Source organism: Hippopotamus amphibius, chromosome 10, assembly GCF_030028045.1.
Source record: "Hippopotamus amphibius kiboko isolate mHipAmp2 chromosome 10, mHipAmp2.hap2, whole genome shotgun sequence".
NCBI lineage: Eukaryota > Metazoa > Chordata > Mammalia > Artiodactyla > Hippopotamidae > Hippopotamus > Hippopotamus amphibius.
Window position 1 is genome coordinate 63,205,068 of NC_080195.1, and position 27,673 is coordinate 63,232,740.

At 36.6% G+C, this 27,673-nt stretch overlaps 1 protein-coding gene across 12 annotated transcripts in view; it reads right to left on the reverse strand.

The window, feature by feature from the left end:
* The window catches only part of BBX (BBX high mobility group box domain containing), a 268,773-nt gene that overhangs the window by 112,766 nt on the left and 128,334 nt on the right, over positions 1-27,673 (reverse strand). Inside the window, exon 4 of one of the 12 annotated variants that reach the window (XM_057696541.1) lies at positions 27,411-27,524. The exons of the other annotated variants lie outside the window; for them this stretch is intronic. The gene's annotated coding sequence lies outside the window, so the exon portion shown is untranslated. The remainder of the gene's footprint in view (positions 1-27,410; positions 27,525-27,673) is intronic. 12 annotated transcript variants of the gene reach the window in all.

The following is a 27,673-nucleotide window of genomic DNA, read 5'->3' on the forward strand; positions in this document are numbered from 1 at the left end:
AAGTATTTCATAACTAAAACTTGCTTTACTTAGTATTCCCCAAATATCCGAGTCCATATGATATACCAACTTTCAAAAATTCTGAGATTCATCTGCGGTATCCCTGCTATCAAACAGTTATATGCAACCCTAAATCCTAATTTCTCTCTATTACTACAGATCTCACATCCTGGGTAGGATAAAGCAACGTCTGTTGGGGGGGGGGGGGGGGGCAACAGGTGCAGGAGCTATAACTACTTCATTCATAAACGTAACAGGATCTGAACCACAACGATTACTGAGCTCTGGAATTCTAGAAGTATAATTTCCAAGTCCTGTCTGGAATGCTCCCTAAACATACTGCAGTCAGAAATTACTGGCCAGGCACCTATCACCAAAAAAGATGAAATTCTTCTAAACACATTAAAAAGGGAGCAGGGGTGGAGGGAGGAACGGTTATTCTTATATAAAAATGGGACCCTACTATTGCTAAAATGGAGAGGCAAACCAGAAGATTTCTCATGTTTGTTCCTAGATATTGGAATCTATGAGATATAAATTTGAAATCACAGACCAACCCCATCAATTTAAAGATCTGAAAAAGTAAGTTCACAAAAGGTTAGGTTTAAAATTAAATCTTCTTATTCTCTGAGCTGGTATAAAGTTTGGTCCTGCTTGAGCAAATTATTATCATTATTATTAGGGTTTTTTGGTTTGTTTTTAACTGAATTACAAACCTGAGACTGCTTTAAAGTTGTATTATTAGTGAGATAAATGAGTAAACTGCCATTTAAAAAATTCAGAATTGCCAGGTTTATTTACAGTAAAATAGCAGAAAGAACTCTTGATTTCTTTCTCTTCCTCCACTTTCAGCCTATGAAATGAATTGGATCAATACAGGAAAAGCTTCTAAAGGGCAATTTTATTCTATTATCCTAATGAAAGAATTTGCTGCAGAATGAAGCAGCCAAGAAATGATCTGTTTTGAGTGCAACTTACAATCCTCCAGGTTCCTTGCTATTTGAAAGAATAAAATATCTCAAAGAAAAAGTACATACCACAAAAAACAGCGGCCACAAAATGTAGGAGGGCAAAAATCTGCACTGAGAGTTTTAACTGAAAATCAATCAATAAAGACAAAAATCAGGAAAGTTGAATGAAGCATTCCATGGTTTGGGGAACTTTCGCCCCAACACAATATTAGTCAAAATGCTCTAGGACAGAGGGAGTATTCCTGTAAGGTATCACTCACAGCAGATAGCAAGCAATCAGAAAAGTGGAAATCAGGGTCCATTACTCATGGCAGGATAACCTGCATTATCCTCTTACAGATGCATCCACTGGCAAGGACTGATGAAGAAAAATGAAGGCTGAGAAAGACAGGAGATGGTGTCTCTTTTACATGCAATTTTCAGCAAACTTTGATGAGTTTCAATCCTGGATGAGTTTTTCTTCCTCTCCTTCCTTCATTTTCATTTAGAAAGATCATCTTGGTTAGGTTGTTCAAGTGTGACTCTGCAACTAGCCTAATGTGGTCCCAAATTACCACCTTCAACATTCCTGGCAGCAACTGCCTGATTAAATACCCTCTGGTTAAGCGGATCAAGGTAGCTTTGTGCCGATTCCAAGAACAAGAACCTGTCAAGCTGACAAATCAGTATCCTTACCCTGACGGATACTGTCTCCTGTCAGGAGGGTTTCCTATCTCTTAAAACTTGCTTCTCCACTGTGGCAGCCTTCTATCAATCTATATAAGGGCTTGGCTCCTAAAGCTTGTAAATTCTTATTTTCCATTCTCCTATTTCTCTGCAGATTACACCGTTGACCTCTGCTACTGATCTGGCAGGAAGTTATCTGGAAGCCATTTGCAGTGATCCTACCACAGAATTAGCAGTGATCCTACCACAGAATTAGAACTGCATTTCTACAAGAGCCAATTTTAATTTCTAAAATACCTAAATCAGTTGCGCGTGTTCTAAAACAACTCAAAAAAGGATCGCCACTACTATGGTGCAGCTTTTTGGCCCCCTTTGTCCACAGTAGAAAAAAGGATGAAAGGCAGGAAGTGGCCTAACTATCAACAAGCAGTTCTCCTTTGAAGACAGACAAGAAAATATTACAGTTAAAAGTATATTTGTAATTGCAGAGTTACACTTGCACAAATTCCAAGTACAATATCTCCCTTTGATCTCGGAAAAGCATTTTTCTCACTGTTCATAGCTGACACTGATAGTTCAGATAGGCACCCCCACTCCCAACTATGGGAAAAATGTTCCCTGAAATTCAATCATGTGAGTTATTAGCTTTTAGTTGTCAGCCCAGAAGAAGCTGCTTATGCTCTGCCACCGCTGCTGCCTGGGAGAGTTCTGCCTGCTCCGATGACAGGAGAACCTGTCATCGTAACAGCATCCATCTGACCACCTGGCAGACCCTCTCAATTCCCTCTGTGTGATGGTGGATTGTCCTGAAGAGTCACTCGGCATCTCCTTGGATAGAGGCTATTATCTCAGTAAAACATATGTTGTGACTATGAGGAAAACTTTGAAGACCTTAAATCTAAACAGAGTTTAGGTTTCATAGTTTAAAATGAAATCTATTCTCGACCTTATACATTTTCTATTTCAGCAAAACTCTAATGGTAATATGTGGCTTCAATAATGAAACAAGTCTATTTTAAAACAGTAAAAATATTCCTAGTGTCTCCATGGTCCATTTTAAACAATTAGGGGAGATAAATACCATAGCACTGTATCATTTATTCAAAATATGTTCTTAACTTCAACAGCTATTGGTTGTGGATCTTTTAATATAAGGAGGAAACAAGAGACATTAATATGGTAAAATTACGAGGTTAAGCTCGTATCTTTGGTAATTAATAGCCCTTAAAGCTCAGTTAGCAGAGAGAAACAGTGGTATCTAACTGAACCCTAAGGAAGATTTCTAATCCTAAATTAAAAGCCTCCATTACAACAATAGGATTTTTCCAGGCAATGAAAAAAAGAACACTGTCCACGGAAAAGAATTATGCTTTTAAAGTTCACACACATGTGTGGGTGCATGCACGCACACACACACAGACACAAGCATACACATATACACACACTTTCAAAGTGCAGAGCTGATATACTGATAGATATTAGAGAACTGCTATCTGAACTTGGACAGTATTCCATACTTGCATAAAATATGACTTTGTTTTAATGTGACCCCAAAAGCCAAATCTAACTTTTGAGATTCATCTATAAAGTCAGCACTCAGTATATTGTTGACTGACAGGCTGATAGCTGAGCTTTGAAAGTAGCATTAACCACCTAAGCATGTGAACACAGTGACTCACAGTATCTGCAGTAACGTCCTGGGAAGCAGAATTAAGGAACGATAATCAAGTGTCACTCTATCTGTCAGCATCAGGGAAATGTTGTCATTAATAAATCCTTACAATACCCTAGCAAAATAGCTATTTTCTTTTCCCTGAAAAAGAAAACTCTGCATCCCATCCTTATCAAATGGCAGTGATTTTACAGATACACAGGGAACACATACATAAAAAAGCATACATTTCTAAAATGTACAACTCCACAGCATATCAAACCCTGAATCCCACCATTTTTGTGAAATACAAATAAAACACTAAATAGGAAGAAGATTCTTAACAAGAAAGGGCATAGGAATTAGATAATAAATTCAAGAAATGAAAAAAAAAATCACCTTTCCTTAAATGCATTTATAGTAACATTTATACCCCAAGACTCTAATTTAGAAGAAAACAAACTATAGAGGTGTATCTATACCTAGAAAACACACTGGGAGGATAAACATCAAAATGTTTGGTTCACGATGGATATGGAGTAACATATGCACTGAGGGTGATTTCCATTCTTGTCTTCATGCTTTTCAGTGTTTTTGACATGTATTATAAGCCAAAAAGAAAGCCAATAAGGTATTTTAAAATCAAATATTTTAAATGTAATTTAATAGAGAATAAAGTAGCAGGCTTCTGAGGTTCCAAATCAATATGCTGCAGTGGAAAGTCATTTTCTCTTTCTGATCCTGCCTGTGCCCATGTGACATCTTTTCACACTTGCTCAAAATTAACTGCTTCACTACATAATGACTGCAACCACAGCAAATGGGCCTTTTTGTCTGTAATTCAATTACTGTAAAAGGTTTTATAGTTTGAATATTAAGAAGTGAAGCGTACATTTGACTACATTCAGAGAAATAAAGCAAACTCTCAACATACCATATACTAATTAAGAGTGAATTTAAAAATTCCATTGTCTATTTATCCCACAGGCATCCGAACTTATTAGCCACTGTCCTGGGTCTAGTGGGAGAGCAGAGACATTGTTCTGCCTCATTTCCAGGTAAGGTAAGTGATTTCCATACTGTGATCAAAGGCCAGAGATGGTTTGCTAGAATGCATTCCCTGAGCCCTGCAGTATTTTATTCACTCAGCTACTGTGACATTATCACCTTGGACAGAAATTTTCATGTCTTCCACACTTGATTAAAGCATACTGACTACAAAGAATGCATCCAATAAATGATAAACGAATGAACGAACTTTCCTAGATATAACTCAACTTGGAGACAAACGTCAGAAATGGCTCAGGAAATCACAGTGAATCATCTGTAATCTCAATAACATAAAACACTGAAAGAAAGGTAGTAAATGTTCCTTCCTTATGAAAGGTTTCTAGCAACTTAAGGCTTCTTTCCTTCCTTCAACCCCTGCGCATCACATCCACGTTCCTTACATCTTCATGAATTTATTCAACATCTACTTTTAAAAAGAGAGACACAAAATTAGTTTTATGTGTGGTACACATACAAAACCTCATTTTTTTCCTAACTACAAATTATCTTTTGGACTTCCTTACACTGTCCTGCTATGAATAATGTTGAACATGTGTCATTTTATTCTGCACTTGATTACATTATCAGTAGCTGCTGAGAACATGCTTTAGGTGTAGCTATAGGTGCAGCCTCCTCCATGATCTAGATTGACTTTTATAGCCAACAGATGTTAGATTTGGGGAATTTATATCTACAGAACCCCCACTGCTAGTTTTACTCTGCGACTGGGAGATAAAGTTTACCCTCAGTTAAGCAACTGAGTAAAACTATCCACAAGATAATTTAGCTTAATAAAATAGTAAGTGTAGAAACCTCCAGAATTTCTACAGGATGATAGTATCATCCACCTTATTCTGTATGTATGTGGCATGCATCCTCTGAGTCCGAAGAGGAGAAACTTCCAATTACTTACCTGGTTCTGCACAATTTACAGGAATATCCTTTACTCTAAATCAGCATTTCTTAGTGAGGATATTTCTGGCATTTTGGATGGGACAGTTCTCTACTAGGCACGACCGTTTCAGTTCCTGCTGAGTCAACATAACATCTTAGCTCCTTTCCCATCCTTTCATCCCCACCCTCAATCTCAGGTGGTAGCAATCCCCAATCACTGAGATAAATAATGTCCCACAACTTTCCAAACACTCCCAAGGTGCGGGGGTGGGGGGAGTACTATGACCTGCCCCCCAAGTTGAGAATCATTGCTCTAAATAAACCCTGTATATACAAATGCATATTTTAAAGCTACTTTAATTAAAACTCCCTTAAAAACAAGCTGCACAGGGCTTTCCCCACAATAACTACATTCACTAACACCTCCACCACCCCAACCCCATCTCTCCCATTTTCAGGAATATGCAAGGCTTACCTACACTATACTCTTAAGCCATCCTTGGTCAGCTTGAATATTTTCTGTACAACCTCTGATCATTTACTCTTATGTCATAAAACTTCTATGTCACTTAATATTTCTATGTCTATCTGTGTTGACTACATATGAGCTATCTAAATGGATTTAACCTTGTCAAAACAGGTTTCTAAAGCATTATTTATCTGCACTATAGTCATGCTTTCCTCTAGTCAGTTATTTGAAGAGCAACAAAGACCCAACTTGTTCAATTAACAAAAGGTTATCTAGAATTGTAAATCTCTACTTTTTTTTTCATTGTCAGAACTGAATCATCACTTAGAGTGGAAGTTGAAACATGAGTGCCTCCCTTATTTACACGTGCAGCAGGTCCTATAGAACCTATCCACAGATTAGAGGTCTTTTAAAAACTGGTATAGCAAGACCTGGTAATTCAACAGAACCACAAATGGTCTCCTATAAATATTACATAAACAGTGGTTTTAGTGGTTTCTGACTGAAAACCCAGCCTCCTGCAGGTACAGCAAGTCCTGATGTTTTTGTAGTTTGGCTCTGTCGCCAGAGTCAAGGCAATCAACATTCTCATTTTACTTGGAAACCACTTCACCCTTGCTTTCTGCATGTCTACCACCACTTGTACTCCTTGGCTTCTGGAATCCTATTTGGATTTCACGATATTTTGCCCTAGGAAGAGATACTCCTTGAGATGGTAAATGAGTCGGCTCAGGGGTAGCTGCAGTCAAAAGAGGTAAGCCAGATGTGTTTGTTTATGCCACCCTTCAACGCTGCTCTGCAAACAAATTTTCTAGACCTTCCTCAGAACCAAACAGTCCCATGTGGCCAATGAGCAAGTCTGGCCTCTTTGGCCCTCCATCATCCAAAAATAGGACTCACTTGTCAGTGACTGACCATCTTCTGTGCACAGTAACAGTGATGGGTTCAGCAGGAAGCACCTGAAACCTAAAAGTATGCTCTGCTTTACATTGTCCTTCCCAGCCTTCCTTGATCCCTGGGACTCAGATCTGACTTTCTTACTGGTGCTGTTCACTGCTACCAGACTTTCTGCTTTAAATGCCTGCCCTGAATCAAATTCCAAGAGTCTGAATTTTGGGTAATATACATTATTACCTTGGCCAGTAAATTCCAAACGAGTTAAAAATCATGTATCTTTGTATCATCTTCACAAAGTATTTGCTATGTAGCATAACTCTATTCTATATTGAGAACTTTACAATGTCCAGTATTGCATTCAGTAACAAAATTTGATATTGACATCAATTTTAAAGGAACCACATAAATTTCTCGTTTTGTTTTGTTTTTTTAAAAATGAAGCCCTGAAATACAACTTTGAAAGAAATCCCAGACCATCCTGCCTAATTCTGCTTTGGCTATATCTAGTGCTTCATGTGGTTCAGCAGAAAGGTTAACAGTGTAGACTCTGTTGTTTTTTCCTGCATTCATAAACCTGGATCAACAAATAATTAACTGTGTTACCTGGGGCAAGTAACCTAACCTCTCTGTGCCTTGGCAGCCTCACCAGTGGTAGGAATAACAATCCTATCACATTATAAGGATTAAACCAATGTGTGTGTGTGTGTGTGTACACACATACACTGCTTAGAGTACTGCCTTGCTTATAGTGTGTATGTATGAACCCTGCATAAAGTAAGTATATATGAGAGTTTGCTATTATTATTATTGTCATAATTAATCATGGAATATAAACATTCAAATCAACTTGAAACAAACTACAATTAACTACTAATCATTAACCTCATATAGTCAAAAAGTAAGAAATTCATTCAAAATTGAGAACAACTATAAACAGATGCTGTACTAAGCTGACCCATGCTGCTTTAATCTAGTGCTTTTATCAGTAAATATTACAAGTAAAGGCATTTCAAAACTCCATGGGTAGGGCTTCCTAGGTGGCGCAGTGGTTAAGAATCCACTTGCCAATGCAGGGGACACGGGTTCGATCCCTGCTCCAGGAAGATCCCACATGCCGCGGAGTAACTAAGCCTGTGCACCACAACTATTGAGCCTGCGCTTTAGAGCCCGTGAGTCACAACTATTGAGCCTATGTGTTGCAAATACTGAAGCCCACGCGCCTAGAGCCCATGCTCCACAACAAGAGAAGCCACAGCAATGACGCAAACCACAACAAAGAGTAACCCCCACTCACTGCAACTAAAAAAGCCTGCGCACAGCAAAAAAGACCCAACACAGCCAATAAAAGAAATTAATTAATTAATTAAAAAAAAATTCTATGGGTAGAAAAAGCTGGGGGAAAACCAAAATATAAACAGTGGGAGATTAGTTTAAAAGGAACAATATGAAAACCCTTTTATTGACATGAAGAGATATTTGAGATAAACTGTTAAATAAAAAAATAAGATTATAATTTCTCTTTTATAAAAATATGACATAATAAATATGCTTATATATGCATAGACAAAAAAAAAAAGAAGAAGCCTGGAAGAATGAATACTAAATTGTTCATATTATCTCTATAACAGGATTGAGTTTTTCTTCTTTTTGTTGTTTTTGGCAAATAAAAATAATTCAAAAACCAAAAGTAAGAAAACGTTGGGGTACACTGTAAGCTTTCATAAAGAGTAAGCTTTTAAAAATACTAATTGGCTAAACAGATTAACCAAATCACTCATAAATTTGTATGGACTATACAGAGTAAGATTATTAGCATATTAATAATTCACTATTTGAAAACTGAGCTCAAATAGCAAAAATCTTCCACAGAATCAAGCCAGTGCCTCTCAGAACCTTATCTTAAAAAGAACTTTGGAACCACACCACATATAAAATCTATATCTGTTATAAGCACATTCTATATATATCTGGCAGAAAACATACATTAGTTTCTAATTGATGGGTATTCTAACAGAATGAGTGGGTGATATGACAAAAATCACTGATAAAAACTTTTCACTGTAGGATTATTTTAAAGTTCATATGAGTCCAGATATTCACGAACACCCAACCTTCAAAGAATGACATTTTCTGTTTCAGTTATACCCTTTAGTTAGGAACACCACAGGGCTGATTCTAAACACAAATATAAAGTGCCATCTAGTGGATGTTTTTATAAAGTTTCTCTGCTTACACTTAAGTGTTATGAAGTAACCTTTAGAAAAGCTACTTTGGGTGATCTAGAGGTACAAACTTCCAGTTATAAAATAAATAAGTCCTGGGGATATAATGTACAGCATGGTAACTATAGTTAATAATACTAAATTACATACCTGAAAGTTTCTATGAGAGACGGTCTTAAAAGTTCTCATCACAAGAAAAACTTTCCATGTATGGCAATGAATGTTAACTAGACTTACTGTGGTAAGCATTTTACTATATACATATATATAAAATGTATACACACATACACACATATTGAATCATTATGTTGTACACCAGAAACTAACATAATATTATATCAATAAAAACAGACTCTATGAGAGGAAATAGCCATCCCTTAATAGCATTTCCTCACCAATTACTGACCTGAGCTGGGGGATAACATATCATTTTTTTAAAAAAACACACCTCTGACTGATAATATTGATTTTATATCTCAAGTTGAACCTCTGCCACTACCACAGAGAATAAAAAAGAGCCCAATTATCTTCTAAGTGTTCCAGGACCTATAACGACAGCACACATAAACTAGAAAGGAGATCCAATTTAACATGCTTTTATCACTCACTTCAGTTGGTAACAATAAAATATTAGCATCATTATATCAGGACAGTAATTACTATTATTTCTTTTCTACACTATATGAAAACAAATTCACTTGGTCTAAATACGCTGTATCTGGTATTTAGAAATCAGCAGGGTTTCCAGCAAAGCCTTTGTACAAGCTGCGAAGGCCCTCCTTTACCATTAGGGGTGGCAGCAACACAAGTTATGACCAATTAAAATGAAATTAATGAAAATAATTAAAGTGAAATAAATACACAATTGAGGTAAAGTAGAAGGCAGAGGTATCTAAGTGTTCATAGTTTTAGTATGTGATAATTCAGATAAAAGTTTAGGGCTAGACTTAAACAGATGAAATCCACATCTATCTAAAATTTTCCTAGTTATAGACTCAATATTTTGCCTTCAGAAGCAGTCTCTATAAATATTTTTAAATGCTTTTAATTATCTATTTTCGGGTTCCCACATTGTAAAACAGAAATGATCAACTTATTTGGAAAGCATCGTACTCACTGATGAAAAGTTTTGACTCAGAAAAGAGTTGTTCACAACCAGTTGTAACTGACATCTTCAGGAAAATTTTGCATGTTTTACTACTGTTCCTGGGTGTCATATTTAATTTATGGGATAATTTCTGCTTAAGGAGCTACTCTTCTAAAAATGAGATGCTTCATTTTATAGAACTGATAGGGACTGAAAAATCCAAAATCCAATCCTTGGAGGTCACTGTGTCCACCAATTTACAGATGAGGAAAAACAAGACCCACGGGGTCAAAGGTTAGTTCAAGTTCACCAAACGAATTAGTGGCAGAGTTAAGATCCAGGTCTCTTAAATCACAAAATTAGAACTCTTTCCACTATATCACACTGCCTTTTTATTCTCCAAACAGAAATGGAATGTTTCCATTAAATTCTTCTTAAAGTACTACAGTTTCATTTTTAATCTGAAAGGTCCACGTGGTAACTGCTGCCCAGATGTGCATGAAGGGCAAATAGGAGTGTTAGAACTGTGAGTTTCTTCACCATTATCAAAGAAAATGTAGTGGGATGGATGCAAAGCAGCTTCTGTGGAGAAATTTACATCCGTGATCTCGGCAAGGGGACCAAGACACCAGGGAACAGACCCAGCAGCTACTAAAGTGGTAATGTCACTGTTTACTAAGATGGTAGAGGGACCTGCTTCTGCTTCCCACCAGCATGGTCCTTAAGCTTTTGCTAGCTTGGGAGACACCATTTTCTCAACAGGTGCTCAAAAAGTGATAGGTGAGATACAAGCCCAGAGGATAAACAGAAGTGCACAGGCTAACTTATTACTTAAGAAAAGTTCTGATTTCCCTCAAAACTGCTATCTTTTACCTCTCATATCTCGAAGAGTAAGTATATACACACCACACATTCTTTTGGCTCTGAATCAGTAGCAATTTCCAGGGTCTGAAACTTTTATCCATGGTATTCCTGTAAGATTTGGAGCAACTGACACTTCTCTTTAACTTTTAAGCTACAGTTAAAAATGTCTTTTTTGTTACTTTACTGTTTATTTCTTACTACTCACAGGGCCATTATTTCTGACACAGTAAATGCACACTAAGTGAAAGTCTGAAAAAAAACATGGATTTGAAAACTGACTCTAAGTAGGAGTATGCCTTGGCTAAATCACCTAACCTCTGAATCTTTGCTGCTCTATCTGACTCTGGAGAGGCCCGTCTAGCTCTAAATTATTCTAAGGCTCTATTTCTTGAAAACACTCTACAATAGACTTCAACACAACAAAACCTATCTGGTGTCTCTAACATTACGTCTTCGGCAAAGGCTTTAAACAGAAGTCTGAGGAGTGCAGTGATAGGACCAAGTCTAAAAGGGGTTCTTTGTAGCTTATAAGTGAATTGCTTTTGAGAAAGTCTCTGTCGACATCTTACTTTGGCTCCTCCTCTATACAAACTGCTGTAGGAGCCTAAGAAAAGCAGCTTTCAAATGTGCAAGTGCATAGCTTTGGTGTTGCTGCCGCCAGGCTGCAACAGCTGCCAGGGGACTGGAGTGAGTCAAAGCAATTCTACACATCGCAGGCCTCAAGGTCTTCCCTTTACTTGGCAGCTATACACTGGGATCAGTCATCCAGCTAAATGTCAAGAGTCAGAAAGTCATTACTGGTGCAAAGGATTCCAGTTTGAAACTTTTAAGACGATATAACTTTTAAATCATTAAAAAGGAGATCTTTTTATGTTATTATTATAAACTTAGACTAATTTGTGAAAAATTAAAAGGGTAGTGAGACCATGACTCAGGAATTACACAATGTATGTATATGGAAGAACATTCACATACACCTTTTCTGGATCAAAGGCATTACTGGCAGTTATTAAAAGAATCAAATAGAATCAACAGGAACCATTTTTAATGCTACTTACACAGTCTGAGAATTTGCAAAGATATTTACATGTAAATGCCTCATTTTCAGGCTCCTGTAACACTTGTTTCCAACTTTTAAGGCAATTACAGATGATTTACTTACAGGTTCTTTTCCCTTGAAAAATGTATCTCCGTAAGTATTATTAATGGTTTCAGTCGAAATACATTACATGTAAGATTGAATGCATTTTAGTTCTTGGAAAGGGAGAAGAATTAACTTTACTTTTGTGGTCACACCCCTCTGTAAAAAGCAGTTCATTTCTGCCTCCAACATAAATGAAATGCTTGAAGACTGTCACTGAAGACAGCTCCTCTTTTATAGACACTGTTTTGTGAGTCTTTTAGATGAAAAGAAACTACCAAATGAAAAAAGGTACATTTAGATATTAGGAAATGTATTTCTATCAAATAGGTTTCTTAATTTTGAAAATAATTCTGCATGTAATACGTTACACTAATTTTGAAAGAATTTACAGTAGACCAACATCCTGAGTAAGAGATAATTCTAAGAAAATATGTCGAAATGGGTCTTACTAATAATTTGTTCTCTTATCAAGAATAATTTGTAAAAAGGAAACTCTTATTATAAAGGAGAAACACTTTGATCTTTATCTTCTTTCTCCAACAGCCTGACAATTTTTTAACTTTTGGCTGTGCTCTTAATTTGGGGAAGAGACCATACAACTCATTTAAAGGGGAAATGAATAATACAATTCTTATGGTTTGGAGGGGTGGGGTGGGGTGGGGAGTGGATGCGTAATGAAATAATAATGCTGGGGGTTTAAAAGAAATGTAGAATAAAAGTTTACTATAAACAGATTTTAAATGGCTATTTTATCAGAAACTGAGCTTTTTGACACAGGATATAAAAACTTCCCTATCTTACTCCAAGAAAAACCTTTGCTTGAATCAAATCTCACTGTCACTGCATCCCACACAAGGTTGTGTTACTACATAACTCCTTGCATCATTTCTATAAGGAATATTTTCTCTACCAACTTGTTCTCTTTTCTTCCTCATCAAAATTCTGCTAAAAACATAATGAATGTGGAATTCCTTTTCTTATTAACCTCAATAACTTGATTTAGGAATACTCATACTTATTTAGAACTCCTACTTTATTCTTCATTCAAAATCACAGATTTCTAGAGTTTGTTGAAGATTATCCAGTTTAACTGTCTCACTGAAAGAAGAGGAAATTCAGGTCCAAATGAAGAAATCTGCTCAAGGTCCCAGAACTTGCTCAAGGTGAAAGAGCTGGGACTAGTCACAAAGTCATCCCTGGGGTTAATTTTTCATTCTCATTCATCATTGAGAAAGTCTAAAAGGTAACATTTAATAATAACTAAAGTTTATTCATTTAATATTTTTTAAAACAAGAAAGCAAATCATTAACCCTTTTCACAAAGTATAAAAACTTCATTTCATTAAATTCACATCATTAAATTTGTTTCATTAAAATAACTGAGAGTCATTCAACATTCAGAACAAATATTCTGAGCATCCACTGCCTTGCCAAGCACCTTGAAAAAAAGGCAAAACAATATATGAGAACTAAGAAGGAATTCAAACCTATGAGAAAATTCACCGTAAGATCATATTATTATCCTGGAAAGGTTTGATTAACTAACCATACCATATTCCAACAGACTACAGAACTTAGTGAAAAAAAGAAACACCATAGTCTCTATTTTTACACTGTTGCAACTGTTTTTTTATACCACCCCCTACTTCAACCTCTAAATAATTCACAGCTTACACTGAGGGTGTATCCTATCTCCAGGAACGAGTGACAGTATAGCACATCACAGATTCAGAAACACTGTAAACATTCCATGAAGTTTCCACCTGGACTACAAAACATTTTCAACCCAGGCTGTTTCCATGAAATGCCATATTCCACTATGCCTGAAAACTGAAATCATATTATCTTAGATCTTCTTTAACTTAAAATACCATTTTGCATCACATGTCTCTATAAAGTAGCTAAGACTTTTCTACTAAGAGGTCAAATCCTCCCAATACTCACTTTTCAAATTGTAATTTCAGAATAAGGACAATCTTCCTCAAACAACCTGAACTAAGAATTATGTAAGAATACAAAAAATAATTAATGCACTTATTTTACACTTGCAGAGCTAAATTGAAGAGATCTTTAAGGTTCCACATAAGTGACTCTAAGATATCTACTTCTCAATTCAACATTCCAGACATAAGATTACATTTCATCTAAAAGTCATCAAGCAGGAAGCAGCATTTCCAATTCGCCAAGTTTTAATAACAAATTTTGTCAATGGTCATAATTTGGTGTTTAGGACTTTTCCCAACCATATTAATTTTCCTGTGCCTAGCAGGGATGAAGAGTCACACGTGAAAACTTTGAAGATATATGATTTTCAAAGAAAAGGATCTCAGAAAACAGAATCATAAAAGCAACCTGGATTTCTAACGGAAATACAATTTATTCTTTTAATACACTTTTCCACTGTGAATATTTAGTTATGACAGAGACTTACCAACACTCTCTTTCTCCCTAAATATTTACAGCAATAGTCTCTCGAGGAGACAATCAGTTTGCCATCCTACATGGATCTACTAAAATGTGTGAACAGTTTTATACCATTGCATTCAATTTTACAGTTCCTAAAAGTCTTCTGGGACATCATTCTCAATAAGCTTCTGGCTTTGTCCATTTCATTCTTTGGATTGATTTTCTTCAGTGAACTAAAGCATTCATTGCTTCTTACCAAATAACACACACATTAAATTACAATTTTTTTCCAGCTAGGGAACAATATTGAGATATATCCCTTGTCATGTCCATCTTGAGATGAAGATTCAATGTTTTTCTTTGAGAATCAAAGAAATAATTCAGGAGGAAAATAGTAAGCATATTATCACTTAAGATTTCTTATTAACAGTCTCATAGGTGTTTAGGCTCAAATCTGTCCAAATTCCAACATGAGATTACACTACATATGAATTTCAAGACTTCAAGTTATGGACAGAAGTTCTTATTACAGCAGCCAAAACCTAATCTGATTTCTTAATTTTATTTCTTTACACTACTCAAATCAAGTAACTTTTGTTGGGCACCTGCAGACACTCAGCTGAGTCAATGAACACATTTCAGAGAGCTGCTTCTTGTTTGTGAACCTAAAACTATGTTTGCTGAAGGATATGCAGGTTATACAAAGAGAAATAAAAATTTAGGATCAACAAACAAACAAACAAGCTTCCACTTAGCACAGGTGGAGGATGAAACAGCAAATGAAATATGCATGTAAATAGCATTTAACCAGAAAGCAACTAACCGAAATTAGACTAACCACATGGCGGGGGTGAGGAGGATCTTTTAGAAAAAAACTTACAGAAAAAGTCAAGAATTATAAAAACAAGCTAATGTCAATTTAAAAAACAAACAAAACCTCCCAGAATGTCTTAGGCAGGAGGTGAGAGGTTGGTGCTGGCAGTGGGGAGGTCACTGGACATCTATCTGCACCTACTTCTTCAAATTTCCCACCTCTTCTATATACCACATTTTTAAAACTGTGAAATAAGTGTTAACCATTAGAATGATGACACCAAGATCATCTTCCCATTAAAAAATAAGCTTTCCTTACTATTAGCAAGAAATTCAGTTGTATACTAACATGTCTACAATGATTTACAAATATCAAAACTTTTCTAACTTTCAATGAATAAGAAAAATTAACCAAAACATTCTTTTCTAAACAACTGTTTCAGTTTATCCTATAAATTTTATTCCAGGAAACTGGGTCACTGATTTCATTTGCTATACACCAAGATTACTATTTTGTAGGAAACAGCTCTTCCTATTTATTCTAAATTGATATAAAATATATCAACGACCCAAATTTTGTCAATTGACATTTTTCTCTAAATTATCAGAAAAGCATTTCTCAAATGCTGTGATTGAGAAATGGCTAAGTCTAATATATAACAATCTACATCAGACTCAAACTCTGGTGTACTGACATGCATACAATTATGTACATGAGAATACGCATGAACATCATCCTAATTTGGACCCATTTAATAATGCCTAAGAAAGGAGTCTATGACAAATCAAATAAGAAAAAGTTCATCTGTTCTCCATTTCATGCTTCATGAGTCAAAGCAAGCGAGGAGGAAAGGCTTGGACTTGGCAGCCAGATAGACCTGGCTATGATTTTTCACCACTACTAGCTGTCTAATTTAAGGGCCCCTCCGTTCACTCATCTATAACAGTAGGCTAGAACCTACTTCACAGGATGGTAAGAATGGAAACAGGTAATACGGAAAATCCCTTTTAAAATGCCTCACATATGCTATCTTAAATATTTACTTTTAAAGTCAAAAAGCATAAATGAATGTATTTTCTTTTTTCTTGAAGCCCTTTGGCACCACCTCACCCCAAGAGATGCTTACAGTAACTTCGAAGTGATCATCTCCATTTCCAAACTAATCTCTATCAGTAGATTTATTTAGAGTCATTCTTTAAGCCTTTCATTCTCTGAATCCAAACTCTTCAGTGGCACTTCACAGTCTAGTCCCAGAGTTTAATTCCTCAGATGGGCATTCCACATCTTTTTTGTGCCCTCTCGGCCTCACCTCCACTCTCCCCCACAAAACACACAAAATCTGGCCCCAAACTTCCACTGCTATTCTCTACATCCAGTATCCCAGAAGATGTATTCAAGGCCCAGCTGCTTGCATTTGAGTACTTCCTTGCCTCTTTTTATTTGCCAGGGTTCCCTTATTTTAAATGCCCCTTTTCCTCTTCCTCTACATGCAGGTGAAAATAACACCCCCTTCCTCCAAATTTCTTAGTTCCCTACAGCATGAGCCATAACCTTCCTTGTGACCCTCTTCTGTTATTGGCTTGAATGATTATTTTAAATCTGTGACTCTTAGCCTCTTACTGTTTTTACCTCCACTACAGACATATCCACAGCAGCAGCAGCAGCCTCTTAACTACAGACAGTGAGTCTTTTTTTTCAGGTCTTTATTCAGGAGTATAATTGCTTTAACACTGTTGTGCCAGTTTCTACTGTACAACAAAGTGAATCAGCTGTATTTATACATATATTCCCATATTCCCTCCCTCCCACCCTCCATATCCCACCTCTCTAAAGCACCACCAATCATCGAGTTGATCTCCCTGTGCTATGCAGCAGCTTCCCACTAGCCATTTATGTTACATTTTTTAGTGTATATATGTCAATGCTACTCTTCTCACTTCGTCCCAGCTTCCCCCCGCACCCTCCCGCCCGTGTGTCCTCAAGTCCATTCTCTACATCTGCATCTTTATTACCGCCCTGCCAGTGGGTTCATTCAGTACCATTTTTGTAGATTCCATATATATGAGTTAGCGTATGGTATTTGTTTTTCTCTCTCTGGCTTACTTCACTCTGTATGACAGACTCTAGGTCCCTCCACCTCACTACAAACAACTCAGTTTGGTTCCTTTTTATGGCTGAGTAATATTCCATTGTATATATGGTTGCCACATCTTCTTTATCCATTCATCTGTTGAGGGACATTTAGATTGCTTCCATGTCCTGGCTATTGTAAAGAGTAGTGCAATGAACACTGTGGTACATGTATCTTTTTGAACTATGGTTTTCTCAGGGTATATGCCCAGGAATGGGCTTTCTGGGTCATATGGCAGTTCTAGTTTTAGTTTTTTAAGGAATCTCCATACTGTTTTCCATAGTGGCTGTATCAAGTTACACTCCTACCAACAGTGCAGGAGGGTTCCCTTTTCTCCTCACCAGCATTTATTGTTTGCAGATTTTTTGATGATGGCCATTCTGACCAGTGTGAGGTGATACCTCATTGTGGTTTTGATTTGCATTTCTCTAATGATTAGTGATGCTGAGCATCTTTTCATGTGTTTGTTGGCCATCTGTATGCCTTCTTTGGAGAAATGTCATTTAAGGTCTTCTGCCCATTTTGGATGGGGTTGTTTATTTTTTTGATATTGAGCTGCATGAGTTGCTTGTATATTTTGGAGATTAATCCTTTGCTGGCTGCTTCGTTTGCAAATATTTTCTCCCACTCTGAGGGTTGTCTTTTCCTCTTTTTTATGGTTTCCTTTGCTGTGCAAAAACTTTTAAGTTTCATTAGGTCCCATCTGTTTATTTCTGTTTTTATTTCCATTACTCTAGGAGGTGGGTCAAAAAAGGATCTTGCTGTCATTTATGTCATACAGTGTTCTGCCTATGTTTTCCTCTACAAGTTTTATACTATCTAGCCTTACATTTAGGTCTTTAATCCACTCTGAATTTATTTTGGTGTATGGTGTTAGGGAGTGTTCTAATCTCATTCTTTTACGTGTAGTTGTCCAGTTTTCCCAGCATGATTTATTGAAGAGGGTGTCTTTTCTCCATTGGATATTCTTGCCTTCTTTGTCAAAGATAAAGTGACCGTATGTGTGTGGGTTTATCTCTGGGCTTTCTATCCTGTTCCATTGATCTATATTTCTGTTTTTGTGCCAGTACCATACTGTCTTGATTTAGACAATGAGTCTTACACAGATAGACCCCCATTGAAAATGACAGGCTTAAAACCTATAAGTTAAACTTGTCCAGGTTCATTCTCCCCATAACTGTAAACTCTAAATGGAGGAGAAGGGATGAGGAAAGGTGGGTATCCCTATGGGTCTTTGAAGTCCCCAGAAAAATGTAAAGGAAGAAACAGTAGAACACAACCCCACTGTGATTTCACCATTCTTACTAAGCACAAAGAGTAAAAGAGCCAGAACCTCTCAGTGAAAACTGTCTTTGAAATTATTTAAATGCAAATAATTTTACACAGATTCACCAAAAAAATCTCTGGCACATTTTTGAAAGTTTAAAGTTAAAGAAACAAGCCCTGAGTAAGCTCCAGTAACAGCAGAGGAAAGGCTGTCTTGATGAACTTTAATCGCGAGTGAACAGCTGACTGGACGATTCCATTCAGTGAAAATCAGACTCACTCACTCTTGCCCTGGCACTGAGATTTAGATATTCTCTGACTCAAGAGTTCCAGAGCACCAACCTCCCTAAGTCCAGAGCGGTTCTTCACAGTTGACAAGGTACTAACTGACAAACACACAAATCCTGTGTTTACAGGGCAGCTTGAAACACACAGAAAGGGCTAAGTAACAGCAAATAACTACAAATGGATGAAACAGCAGCCAAGATTCTCCTAAGCTCAAAACAGACCTTAACCTAAGGGCAATGATGCCATCGTTCAAACAAGACACCATGCCTGGCTAGCACAGCGAAGGGAGTGAAGCGTCCACCAGCAAAGCACAAAAGAAATGTACACAATCTGAGGAAGACTTTGTGGGAGAAACAGTTTGGCACAGACACGGAAGAATACCATACTTAGTGATCTTTAGTGACATTATGATGTCTAGGTGAGCTTCCTAGGAGTCCCAATCCCTCAAAACAATTATCAGTACTAAGTGCTGCTGCTCTACTTTCTGTTCCATTGTTTTTATCAAAACAAAAACAAAAACAAAAACCTCAGTGATTTATTTTTCAGATGTAGTACAACCTAGTCATCCTTTTAGAAATGTGGATTTTGCAACTACGATAATGAATGGAAATTAACTTCAGGAAAACAGGTTCATTCCTCACTTCTTTTTCCTCAAAATTAGACCCACATGAACATTTCACTGTTTTCTTATCCAGATATAAACTCCAACACAAAATTAATATTGCTATTCTAGCAACACCTAAATTTGAATGAAGTTATTCAAAACTATTTTTAAAAGATGCTTTTTAGTAATATAAATAAATCTGCATTTTGTATATACATGATTAATTACATAAAGCTCAACTTTGAGCTTCCTGTTATATGTATTATTAACTTTGCTGTATAACAAATATAAAACAAGGGGGTAAAAATTAAATAGGCAATTCAAAATTTATTAATTTCGCATTTTAAAAATTCCTTGTCCAAGCAACCTAAATGTCCATCAACAGATGAATGGATAAAGAAGATGTGGTACACATATACAATGGAATATTACTCAGCTGTAAAAAGCAAGGAAACTGGGACATTTGTAGAGACATGGATGGACCCAGAGACTGTCATACAGAGTGAAGTGAGTCAGAAAGAGAAAAACAAATATCGTATATTAACACATATATGTGGACTATAGAAAAATGGTACAAATCAACCAGTTTGCAAGGCAGAAAAAGAGACACAGATGTAGAGAACGAACATATGGACACCAAGTGGGGAAAGCGGGAAGGGTTAGGGGGAAATGAATTGGAAGATTGGGATACCAAACTGTACACTCTAAATATATGCAGTTTATTGTAAAAAATTTTTTAAAAAATTAAAAAAAATTAAACACAAAAAAAACAAAAACAACAAAAACAAACAAAAAAATTCCTCATCCAAGTTAAGACCATTCAGTGAAAAATCTGTAATAAATGCATTTCCTAGTTTCTACCAAAGGAAAATTCTGTATCACTTGTTTATATATTTATAAACATTCATAAACTTTCTACTGTATTTAAACATGACCCAACTTATTAACACAATGATGTATTTTTAATATTTGCTGCAACTTAATCATTAGAGAATATATGGATGTTTTTCAAAAGACATGAAACTAATACTAAATGAGTGCTGTAGGTTTTCAAAAGCACTTTCAAGCCTGTCTAAATTAATAAAATACTAAGTGAATTGGTATTACAGAAGAAGCTTATCACTGATAAGGTAAAATATTAATGCGAATACTTAATAGGTCAAGCTTTTTACATTAATCAAAGACACAATATAAAAGCAGTTAGAGTCAGCATTCTCCTATCAGGAAAGTTTTCATGTCAGGTAATTTCTCCCTTTTTTCCCTTATAAGCATAAAAGGATGTTTCTCTCCTTGTATTCCTGAGGAACAAAAAGTAATCTGTTCTTCTAGAGATAGGATGGTATTAACTGCTTCTTTCCAGAATGAAACACTTGGCATAATATGTTTTTGTAGAATTTTGTCAAGTAAGCAGTTATGAGGGATGAGTTACCACAGGTAGCCTGGCTTCTGGTTCCGCAGGCAGGATAAAGCCCAGTAAATCTCCGGTGTTTTATGTGTACTGAGGCTGGAGGTAAGGCTGGAGGTTAACAGCTGGTCTTTCAATGAGTATTTAAGATTTAAAAAAAATAAAAAAACAAGAAACAAAAACAAAATCTAAGAAGATTTTTTAAATTCCATTTAAAATTAAGTTAATTTATTAAAAATAAATCCTCATTTTAAAAGTTTTCTCCCTTTTTCATTTTTTTAGTTACAAAACTTCTCTCTTGTCTTACTCTCTTCTTAGTCTAAAATTTACCTAACTTACATGGGATTTTTCACAAAACAGATCCGTAACATTACGACTAGATATTTTAGTCATTAGCTTAGGTTATTTTGTGTCCCTTAATGAAAGAGCCTCCTTAATCTTGGGTAATGGTCAAACAGACATCTCTCTGGCCAGGACCCTCAGGAGTGACTGGGCAGTGTTTACAATTTACAGAAAGTTAAGACAGTTTGTATCCCTTGCCCCATGTGGTCTGCTCTCTGGCTTCCCTTGCCTTTGACCCATGGTGTTCAGCAGTACTCACAAAATGAATTCTGGACAAGTAACAGGTTCAGGAAACACCAGTCAAGTGCAAATCCAAACAGTCAAGTAACTCCTTGAAAGGGGCTATAGCACAAATCCATCTTAGAGTGAGAGTCCCTGCAACGGTATGGGAACACAGAGCTAAGGTAGCAAGGGAAGCAGTTCAGGTCTCACTCCCCATTTACCTTGGGTTGAGGAGTTCCTAGCAGAGAAACCACAGGAGAAAGGAACAGGCTTCTTGTCTCTAGCACCAGATAAAGACAGATCCATCAACTTCAAGGATCCACGATGGTTAAAACCAAAAGTTAAAACCAACACTGACTCAAAGATGATAGCTGCCATGTGAGAAAAGACATGGGGTTAAGTTGTACAGCAAGCAATAAAGGTAGGACACACTGTCCCAGTCACAGGTGTGGGGCTGGGAGAAGAAGAGAAGGAGCAAGAGGCCAGGACTCACGGTTTTGCACTGAATAATGCCTGGGCTGCCTGGTGAAAGAAACAGGAAAGCCAAAGGAATTCATTACATGTTCTCAAAGAAAGATGAATGTATTCTTTCTCTAGAGCAAATCAAACCTAAATAACAAGAAGAGAAATTCAATGTATGCCCCACTTGCTGAGGTTATGAGAGATAATCACTGGCAGGTTGCTGTGACATAGTTATGGGCATAACGCCCGGTAAGGTAGATGGATTCAGGCTTTGGCAGTAGTGCCCAGACATCCTGTGAGAAACTGTATTTCATTTCAGCTCAAGATAGAATACAAAACGGTTGGAGCCAAAAGGATTCTTATAGATCGCTGTTCTACCACCCTCATTTTGCAAAAAACCAGAGTGAAGCTCAAGAAGAAACGACTGCTTATGGTTCACAGAGCTACCCACAGGCAGAACTGTTCACAGTATGCATGATTTTTGCCCATTGCTTTTAGGGTAATTATTGTTGCTCAGCAGGGAAAAGGTATTTCAGTCCTTACTGAGTTTACATCTTTCCTTACTTCATTCAATAAACATCTATTGAATAATAAGTACTAAGCACTACACTAGAACCTGGCAGACTCCCCTGGAAAACCTCAGAAAATGAATGTGGCAGATAGTGGTGTGACAATAGGCAAAACACTGAAGTCAGTCAACTAAAATCTCAGACCACCAAGTACAAAGTACAAAGCTAGGAGGAACTGTGATATGAAAATTGGAATGGACTGTGCAAGTATAATCAGATACCAAAAGAACCAATGGCTGAGAAAAAGAGAAGCAGGTGAAGGACAGAATAGGGGAAAGAGAGGCAAATGTAACTTGTCATTTACTCGAGCTTTTGGGACTTTTGCCACACAGAACAAAACACAGGTTGCAAACAGTGCTCCGTGGCTCACTCTTTCTCCATCTCAACTCAAATTAGAGAAAAAAGAAATCAGTAAAAGATGTGTACATTTCTCTGCCCAAACTATCTTTAGAAGTCAGGAATAGCTGACCATTTTCATTTAACATAGGAGAACGTTACATTATTATGATGTAGTTTTCCTGGGAGAAAAAAAACCTAGCTAGCAAACATACCCGGCTATTTCAGGATGTCTGGACTTAACTGGGTTTGAGAAAAGGTGTCAGTGACAACTGGAAAACTAAGGAATAAAAGCAGCTGCTGCAAAGAATGAAACTAATTTTAAAAATGTCATTAGGATTACTGTTAAAATGGTGTTATAGGCAATTTACCAAATTATTTAAACAAAAATCTAGTGATTTTAAAGAACTGTATAAGAGATACAGAATGAGGACACATACTCATCTAGAGGGAGGATAAAACGTAACAAGTTCTATGGAAATCCACCTGCCATGATCCTATACAGTTTGAGGCTGGGTTGACCCAGCATTTCTACCCAAGAACATATATCCTAGAGAAATAGTACGTGCATAAAAAGGTATGAACAGGACTCAAGACTTTTTCCTTTGTGGCTTTATCTCCCATAACAGAAACTGAAAACAATCTAAATAGCCTTCAAAAGGAAAGTGGATAAATAAATTGTGGTATTTTCATACAATGAAATACAACTGCGATCATAAAATGAATTACAGGTATAAGTAAGGATGACTCAAACATGTTGAATGGCAAAACAGGTGCTGCAAAAGAAAACCTATAGCATTATTATTTATATAGAATTCAAAAACAAGCAAAACAATGTAGGGGATACATAAAACATGTGGGGAAAAAACTATAAAGAAAAACAAGGAAGTAATAAACTCAACATTCAGGACTGTGGTGGTGGTTAAAAATAGGTGATGGAATCTGGGCCAGGCATAGCTCTATCTCCTAAGTTAGTGGTAGGTACTGAGTTATTCATGTTAATGTTATTCTTTGTATCTTATTCACAAATATTATAGATACTCCTTGTATATATAGCATTTTCTAAATACTATAGGGTTACTTCTATTTTTAAAAAGCTCTCAGCAGTAACACTATATTTAGCAAACTATTTTAAAGGTACTTTTAAATATGTGCAAGTACCTAGCACACACTCAGGACTTTATAAAGTTATCTCTTTTAATTCACACAACTCTTCGAGGTAAATATTTTCATCCTTAGTTTACATAGGAGGAAACTGGGATTGTTGTTAGGTAAATTTGTCCAACAATACACAGCCAGCAGAGGTGGGATTCAAACCATATCCAACTCTGAAAACCATGGTGTGTCTGCAGATAGGACTATCTAAAATACAACAGCAAACATAAATTTCCAACACAAACACAAAACTGACTTGTTATACTGCAGTTTACTATTTTAATTCATCTTAGCATTAGTAATGCATCCCTAGATGATATTCTGATACTGATAGTTTGTATTAACTTTATGTCGTAATACCTCATTATTACTTCATAATCACAATGTATTGTTAAACTCTATAAATTCTAAGCCTGGCAACAGATACCAAGTATGGCTATGGAAATTCTCAATTTGGCTGTACTTCTTTTCATGACTTGACTTTCTCTTAAGACTGGAAGTTTAAGGCAAGTTAGCTGTTGGTAGGCTGAAACTTCGCACTCTCATTTCACTGCCCTCCCATCAGGGACTCATTCACAGGCAAGCAAACAGGCTTGCCAAGCCCCACAGAAATTACTCACTTCCACCCTCTTTTTCCTCATCTTAAAATAACACTTCAAAATCTAATTTTAAACTCATGCAGGAAAGCTGATTAATGCCACCTGGTGTTCTCTACTCCATTAACGTTGGGCCTCTATGGCACACATACAACGCACCACTTCTATCTGTCAGCTTTGTACTTCGTTGTTCTTTTCATCTGCATGTGTGTCCAGCCTGCAGAAGCCATTGAGAAGTGTTTACAAGTTTATTTCTTCTGAGCTATGCCCTAACTCATTCTTCTTTGCCCAAAGCACTAGCAACTGTGCTCTGTAAACAGGAGTCACTTAATAAATGCTGATTGACTTACTACAGTGGAACAATTCGCCTTTGGTATTTCTCAATATCCCAGTGAATCCTCCACATCTACAAACATGCTGGAGATGATACCAGGTACCATTAGAGGCTTGGGGTCTTCCTGAGGGTGCCTGGGACAAGAAAAACACAGAGAGAGACCAAAGACAGTCAGGAGAAACACAGAGAGAGGGAACATGGAAATAAACAGGACAGGACAGAGTGAGAGGAGCCAAAGAGGCAGGAGTTATAGAGAGATTAAGCAACCAGAGACAGTCAGAGACAGGGCGGAGGTCAGCAATCCAAAACTTGGATTTTAGGTTGGAAATCACATTTTTGGTATTATTTACTCCTGTAATAGGTACCTTCGTGTTACTAAATTTATGATATACTTGACCACTTCAACGTTAATTCTAAGGGTTTTTTGAGCAAGTATCTTTATCTATTAAAATTTATCTTTACACAGTAGCATCTTTGGAGACACACACAGATACACAATTCTCATATTAACCCAGCTGTAAATAAGGAAATATTTTTCTAATTCTTCAATTTAGAAATCGGTTGCTTCAGAGAGGTAATGTGACTTGCCCAAGGTTATAATCCAGAACATGATAATTGGGGCCCCAACTCTTCTGATGCCAAACTCCAGTGCTTTTTCTGATGTTCTATGTTCTCCATTAGAAATGAATGATGTATTAATCCAAATTGTTTCTATAAAATAAAATTCAAACTACACATTGAAGATTAAACTTTACATCTGTTCAGACAACGAACTGCTGGGGTTGCTCACTAGGATGTTTTACTTTGGAGCTTCATTTATTTTAAAAAATCTACCAGAAAAAAATAAAGCAGAACGAAACTATATCAGAATGATAGAAAATTTCAAACAGAAATGAAATTATGTGAACAGGCAAAATTTTGACGTTTTAGAAAAGGAGCTAGAATAAGTTCATTGCTTTTACATCTGTAATTTCAAAGTCTTAATGATTCAACAAATGTCAGCTGAGAGATCAAAAGCTCCACATTTCAATGAGTTCTTACATCTAAACACTAGTAAACCTGTCTCAAACGTGTTCTCTCCCTAAAGTCTATACTGCAATTCTATTTTAGGGTACTACATATAATAGAAATGATTTAATGCACCACTCCTTGTAAGCATAAGTATTTTCTCTTGAGGAATACGGATGCTCTCCTAAATAATCATGCACTTTTGGAAGCAATCAATTGTAACTGATTTTCTGTAATTGTCAGAAAAGCTCCTTTGATACAAATGTAATAAGCATGTTATTGGATTTCACAGCAAGACAATGAGAATACAAAGAAATTTCTATTCAGTTGTGCATCAATATTTTCCTATGTTCAGCAATTTCTTAAATTGTCAAATCAGGCCTAAAGTATAGTACTGTTCTGCCCTCTAGTGACTGGCTAGGTTTTGTTAAGTACATGTGTTTTTTAATTGCTTTTTTGAGCAATACTTAGGATTTTTTTCTTTTAAATACATATAACAGTGCTTTTTTAATAACTGAGTAGTGAACAAAGGGAACTGGTCAAATTTAAGACACGGCTTGTGACACAAACACAATGCAGGAAAGATAACACAATTTCTTCTCATAACGGTGGTACACCTAAGTATCACAAACAAAAAAATCAGTATCACTTATGCCAATCTTTATTCATATTTTTATGCAATTTATTTGCGAAGGCCAAAGAATTCCATTCAGTTTCTTTGCTAAAAACTTCACAAATTTCACAACTGTAAATCCCAAACTGGTTACTTCTATTATTTTTGAGTCTGAGGTATCAAGGCAAGTGGTACTACAATGCATATATCACACACAGATGAAAAATTTTCTAATAATTATAACAGAGAAAAAACATGTTTAATACAAAACTGTACTATATTACCTAGAATTGTTTCAAGTGGCACTTTAGGATTTTTCTGAACCTCAGTGTCATCATTAAGAAACTGACTATCAGGACACTTCCCTGGTGGCATAGTGATGTGCAGGGGACACAGGTTTGATCCCTGGTCCAGGAAGATCCCACATGCCTCAGAGCAACTAAGCCCATGGGCCACAACTACTAAGCCTGTGCTCTAGAGCCTGCAAGCCACAACTACTGAAGCCCGCGAGCCTAGAGCTCGTGCTCCACAACAAGAGAAGCCACCGCAATGAGGGGCCCAAGCACTGCAATGAAGAGCAGTGCCCACTCTCAGCAACTAGATTGCCCGTGCATAGCAACAAAGACCCAATGCAGCCAATAGTAATAATAATAAAATAAAAAAGAAATCTAAAAAAAAAGAACAAATTGACTGTCACTTTGTATGTGGAAACATTAATCAAGGATGCCAGTTAAGACACAATTATTACACAGAGATTCACAATAGTATTTTGATGAAGGATAATTCTTTCCCTCTTAGTTTCTCTTGCCATAAACCTCTGGTAAGGAACCAATGCATTTCTAGAACATTTCTACACTCACTAATTCCAAGCATACTACTTCTGTGCCAACACACATAGGTTAAAAACAAATATTACATTTGTATGCATGAATGCAAAAGGATACCTGAACATGGTGAGGATAATCCACAGGCAGTATGGTGGTGTGGTTAAGAACACAAAGCCTGCAGCCAGACTGACAGAGCTTGAATTCCAGTTCTGTCCGTATCAGCAGTGTGACCTAGGGAAGATTATTTAATTTCTCTGTGTTTCAGTTTCCTCAGGTACAAAATGGGAATAGAGACACCCACCAGTAGTAATATTTTATATCTTCAAGGTATTTGGATTATACAGGTACACATATGAGTTTACCAAAATTCAGAAAATGTA